The following is a 6821-nucleotide window of genomic DNA, read 5'->3' on the forward strand; positions in this document are numbered from 1 at the left end:
TCAGTCGGGAAACGGGCAGGCCAGTCCATTCGCCGAATATTCTCTCGTTCCAAGAGCTTATCCACCTGCGTTGTTTGATGCAGTCGCGTATTGTATGCATAAGAATAAAAGCAGAGCTGAGTGCATCCCTGAAAAGACATATCTTCCAGCAAGATGAGTTATTTGCAGCTCGACCTGTATAAGACCTTTTCGCATACACCAGACACGAAAACACGTGGCGCGGACAACTGCGGCATGGGTCGCTCCCGCTGCGGACCATTTTCCTGCATTCACCGTGTCACGTGCCACCAATCGAATGCAAGTATACTTTTGCCGTGTGAGTATTTACGACTACGCCGGTCCCGATCCAAGCAGTTCCGTCGCAGCCAGTCGACGGATGCCTTCTACTGCGGACCCAGCATCCCTTCCGACCGCACGCCGCCTTCGCCTCCGGTGGACAGCGCTAACTTAGGCAAAGAGGTCGCGGGAACTCTTCGTATCATTTGTCACTGTCAGTCTCTTTTGGCGAGACTGAAGGGAGTTTGAAATTATTCCGGTCTTGTCCAAACCTTTAGTTTCATTCTGGTCAGAATTAAGCCTCCCAGCGGGAGTGTGGACTTAGAGATTTCCGAGTGTTCTGTCTAGTGGCAGGGCTGTATCATACTATGGAGTATATTTTTGAGTGTTCCAGAAATAAGAGTGTGGTATCAAGCATTCAGTGAACTTTCTATTTAGTCTATGATATACTTCCTGGTTATTGACACTTTTGCAATTTGTGCTGATCTTCAGTATCGGTCAGACCATTTGTGTTAAATTGAGGAAAATTATTTTGTTAATAAATGGAAATAGAACTTAATCCTTACTTTTTTTGTGCGGTGTTCCGAGCCCGGAACACTTCAGTTCCCGCCTCTCGCCATATGAGGGCAAGTCCAGAATCACTACTCAGACTGAATTTGCTCTCATCCCAGAAGAGCACACTACCTCACTCCTCGCTGGTCCAGGCGCTATGCTCTTGCCACCATCACAAAGAGACCACCCCACGCTGTCGCCGTGCCACTAAAGAGGGCGAGATAGCCTTACAGTCTTGTTACATGTGGTTGCAATTTCACCCGCTGTTTGATGTGGGTCACTTCTTGCTTGTTGCACAATGTAGTGATCATCTACTGCTGTAACTGACCGGTGGTCGACCACTTACTCTCCTTCGGACAGCAGTGCCTGTGGTTCATAGCGTTATCCGTGCACATGAAACAGTGCTGTGAACAGTATCAAATTCCTGGGCTACATTCGCGACACTTCGTCTTCTTCCAGTTTCTGATGATTCTTCCACATGTGAAGTCAACCAAAACTTGTCTCCGGACCTTGTTGCAATGATCGAATATCACCACAGTACAACGCAACTGCTCGTTGGTTGACGCACACAGTGGTTTCCCGTTCGTTCAAGTGCCCAGCGTTGCGGGCCGTCCCCATTTAGCGCTAAAGTCACGCTGACCAAACTCCATGTAACTCCGATATTTCTGAACACGAGTGGGACACCTCTGACAACAAGCTCACTCACTTTCATTCACGTCCAGTTAGTAGTGAATATGTTACGTTACTTTATCTATCTCGTCCTTAAGTTTTGCAGAACAGTGAAATACCGTTAGGTTCAGGGAACTTCTTTATCAGTCGACAATTCAGAATACATAAGTAAGGCAAATCTAAATTTAAAGTCGTCATTGTGGGTACTGGTGACGGCACTTTGGGCCACAGCGTCTATAAGAAGACGCACACCGATTTGTACCTACATGCGGATAGCTGCCACCACCCGGCACAAAAGAATGGCGCGCCCAAAACTCTTGTTCACTGAGCTCACACCATCTCCGATAGGGACAGTCTCCAACAAGAATTGGACCATCTGAAGACCGTGTTTCGGAGGAACGGTTACAGGGAAGGGCAAATTCGGAAGGCTGTACATCCCACAGCTGCAGCACCGGCGGAAACTGAGGATGAACCTCAGGATGAGGCGGCCTTGGCTTTTATTCCGTTTTGTGGGGCCTTATCCGGAAAATTTGGACGCATTTTGCGTAAACACCAAGTGAAAACCATCTTCCGTCCTCCAAGCAAAACCAAGAGCCTTCTTGGTAGTGCCAAGGACAACGTTGGTCTACGTAAATCGGGAGTTTGTCAGATACCTTGCCAATGCGGTAGTGTATACATAGGTCAAACCAGAACATCAACGGCACACCAGACTGCAACAGCCCAGTAAGTCGGCAATCGCTAAGCATTGCCTGTCGGAACTCCACAGCATGGATTATGACCAAACCAAGGTCCTGACACAGACTTCCTAATACTGGGACTGTGTCATCAAAGAAGCCATGGAGATCAGAGTAAGGGAGCCCCAACTAAACCGTGACAGCGGTTACATCCTTAGCAAGGCGTGGGAACCCGCGATCACCCGGATTAAGAAGAAAAAGGATATTTCCCAGAGTTTACCGATTTCGGGGCAGGAGGGAATAATAACGAGAGCGGTGCTGGCACACCCTCCTGAACGAGAAGACCTAGGACACAGCGCCCAGACTTCGGGAGAACGGACGCTGTACCTGGACCGCGTGTGGGGCGCGGACCGCACCGACTCGCAGGAAGCGCCTGAGGGAGGAGCAGGAGGGGGATTGTCCTATTTATACCTGGCGCCGGCCCACCACCGGTCAGTACATCAGCGCACCTGATGGTGGCAACGTGGTCGACTGCCGAAATATTGTGTCCTATGCACACTCATACCAGGCTGTTCACCCGAGATTTATTTCGTCAACATTTATATGAGGTATTTCCACGCTTCGCCTTCATCATAACTTGAAATTTTCCCGGGACACTTTCAGTGAGGTGTCTGAACTATTGTGGAGGAATGGCAGCACTTTCTTCCTTAAGAGCATAAATCAGAACAGGTAGTGATGTTGGTCACTAGGGTCTGGAACGAACTCCATGTTCTGAGTCATCCCACTGAGTTCAGGTAGGGACTCTGGGCGGACCATTCCATTTTATGAACATTATTGTTCACAAACCATTGCCTCAGATATGTTGCTTTATGAAATGGAGTATTGTTATGCAAATCCAGTCATCGTGTCGGAACTGTTGCTACGCTGAACGCAGCACACTGTGATGTAAAGTATGATCATACAGTTCCACATTTAGAGTTTTTTAAGCACAATAAGAGAACCACACCTCAAACACGGAAACACACTTCTACTCTGTAGCACCACCGCCTCTGAACTTCACTGGTGGCACTACCCATGATGGCAGGTAACATTCTCTATGCATTCGCCAAACGCAAAAGTTTCCATCGGCTAGGTACAGAGTATAGCGTGATCCAGCACTCCAAATCATTCGTTTCCAATCCTGCTCTGTCCAGAGGGTTGTTCTTTATAGCACCTCAAGCGTCGCTTAGCACTGATTACAAAAATCTCTGGATTATGAGGAGGTGCTACACTACTGAATCCCATTCTTTTTAACTCCCTGCGCACAGTATTTGTGTTAGCTGGAAAGCTGGCAGCAGTTCGGAACTCACGAGTATTTCCTTCCGCTGATTTCATATAATCTTTTTCAACCACCCTCCGCAATGCTCGACAATCCTTGTCCGTAAGTACACGAGACCTACCTCACCTTCGTTCAGTGATGGTAGTGTATTTACAGTCACAACGCCAAAAGTAGAAATGGGCAGCTGCAGAAGGGTTGAAACGTCAGTGATGGATTTGTTACTCACAAGGGAACCTCCCCATCGCACTCCCCTCAGATTTAGTTACAAGCTGGCACAGTGGATAGGCCTTGAAAAACTGAACACAGATCAATCGAGAAAACAGGAAGAAGTTGTGTGGAACCATGAAAAAAATTAGTAAAATATACAAACTGAGTAGTCCATGCGCAAGATATGCAACATCAAGGACCATATGAGGTCAGAAGCCCAGTGGTCACGTAGTTAGCGTGAGTAGCTGCGAAGCGAGAGGTCCTTGGTTCAAGTCTTCCCTCGACTGAAAGTTTTACTTTCTTTATTTTCGCAAAGTTATGATCTGTCCGTTCGTTCACTGACGTCTCCGTTCACTGCAATAAGTTTAGTGTCTGTGTTTTGCGACCGCACCGCAAAACCGTGCGATTAGTAGGCGAAAGGACGTGCCTCTCCAATGGGAACCGAAAACATTTGATCGCAAGGTCATAGGTCAACTGATTCCTCCACGGGAAAACACGTCTAATATATTCTATACGACACTGGTGACGGCATGTGCGTCACATAACAGGAATATGTTGTCGACCCACCTAACTTGTACACTTAGCGAATGGGTAAAAAGATTCTTCTACCTTGCCGGATTTAGGTTTTCTTGTGGATGTGATAATCACTCCCAAAAAAGTGATGAAAACATAAGAGTTTGTCACATAAACTAAAAATAAAAAATTAATCTTTTCACTCGAGGGAAGACTTGAACCGAGGACCTCTCGTTCCGTAGCTGCTCTCGCTAACCACGGGACCACGGCGCTCCTTGACTCCCAGTGTCCTAATGTTACCTATCTTCGCATGGACTACTCAGTTTGTATATTTTGCTTATTTTTTTCATAGTTCCACACAACTTCTTCCTGTTTTCTCGATTGATCTGTATTCAATTTTTCAAGGTATCCACTGTGCCAACTTATAACTAAATCTGAGGGGGGTGCGATGGGGAGGTTCCCTTGTCAGGTGACATCCAATGACTGGTCCTCCCTCTAAGTCACTGACCAATCCATTTTTTTTGCTTCTGCTACTCTACTGGTACCAAAATAAACCCCCTCCCCCACCTTCCCCCCGTCTCCTTTCACACTGGCGGATCCGCCTGTCGTGAGGTTTAGTGGTCAGTTCCTCATTATACAGGAGTATCTCGATACTTTTGTTGAGTTAGTGTACATTTCGTTCCATCAGTTACAATCTGTATGGACACATACATGACGTTCCTTCTCGCTCTATACATAGAGATGACATAGGTCGTAGGATACCTCTTAACACCGTATTGGACCTCCTTTTCTCCGGCAACTCGACGTACCATGGACTCAACAAGCCGTTGGAAGTCCCCTGCAGAAATATTGAGCCATGCTGCCTCTATAGACGTCCATAACTGCGAAAGGGTTCCCGATGCAGGATTTTGTGGTCGAACTGACATCTCGATTGTGTCCAATAAATGTTTGATGGGATTCATGTTGGGCGATCTGGGTGATCGAATCATTCACACGAATTGTCCACAATGTTCAAACTAAACCCGAACAATTATGACCTGGTAACATGGGGCATAGTCAGCCATAAAATTCCGTCGTTGTTTGGGAACATGAGCTACATGAATGGTTGCAAATTGGCTCCATATAGCCGAAAGCAACCATTTCCAGTCAGTGATCGGTTCAGTTGGACCAGGAGACCCAGTCAAAGCCGTGTAAACACAGTCCACGCCATTATGGAGCCACCAACAGATTGTTCAGCGTCTAGCCTGGGTCCATGGTTTCGTGAGGTCGGCGCCACCCTCGAACCCTACCATCAGCTCTAACCAACTGATACAGGGACTCGTCTGACCAGGCCACAGTTTCCCATTCGTCTAAGGTACAACCGATATGGACACTAGACGAGGAGAGGCGCTGCAGGGGCTGTCGTGCTGCAAGCAAAGGCACTTCGTTACGGATACGTTCGTCATACGTCGAATATTGACTCCTGCTGTTATTTCACGCATTTTTGCTTTTCTGTTAGCAGTGACAACTTTGCGCGAGTGCCGCTGCTCTCGGACGTTAAATGAAGGCCGTCGGCCATTGCGTTGTCTGTAGTGAGAGGTAAAGCCTGAAATTTGATATTCTCAGCACACTCTTGACACTGTGGATCTCAAAATATTCAAATCCCTACCGATTTCCGTAATGCAATGTCCCATGCACCTTGCTCCAACTACCATTCCGCGTTCAAAGCCTGATAATTCCCGTCTTTGATTACAAATGACAGCTCTGCTAATGCACTGCCCTTTTATGCCTTGTGTAAGCGATGCTACCGCCATCTGTATATGTGCATATTGCTTTCCCAATACTTTTGTCACCTCAGTGTATACCGTCAAAAAGGCGGAGTAAACAACCGAACTCATTATATGGAATTTGAACGTCGTTAAACAGCTCCAAAATGTCAGTAAAATCTACACCTCATCTGACATGTAGCCGGTGGTTCAAACAACAGACTCTGAAATTGTTCCATCATTCTACGTGACCCCAGCAGCTGCAGGCAATGTACTGTTATAGTACAGACATATTGGATTTTCTGGGCTTTTTTATTTTAATTTGTATATACTGAATTCTGCTGATCAGTTCGTGTTTTTAAAATTATGTAATTAGTAGAAATCGAAACTCGAAACAATAACGAAGATTTTTATAGCAACTGACGACTGTAAAAATTGATTTTCGACAAATATCTGCAAACTGAGAGAGACCAACCACTCAAAATATTTATTTCGTAGTGGGTGAATAACAAAGAATTACTATCCACGCTTGAAAAATAACTTCTACCATTTACAAACACAAACCTGTAAATATTAATATAATTGTGACGTTGGGGCCCAATTTTTCGTCCTTTGCGCATTCCTTTCTCACCTCCACGCTGTTAGTGCTGCTTACAGATTTGTGGCTCCTCAGGTTTCCTTAGCCAGACATCCTCTCATGAACACACATTAAAGATAACATTTGCTTCTTGCTGGACTCTGTGTGCTGTATTTTTTGTAGTTTGAATATAATGTGGTTATGGCTAACATATTTCTTTAGCTTTGAAAACTTGTTGCTTTCACTTTATCAAAGCAAGCTACTCATTAACGTGTGAATATGAATGTGTA

This window comes from Schistocerca serialis, chromosome 3 (assembly GCF_023864345.2).
Source record: "Schistocerca serialis cubense isolate TAMUIC-IGC-003099 chromosome 3, iqSchSeri2.2, whole genome shotgun sequence".
In the NCBI taxonomy this organism is placed as follows: domain Eukaryota; kingdom Metazoa; phylum Arthropoda; class Insecta; order Orthoptera; family Acrididae; genus Schistocerca; species Schistocerca serialis.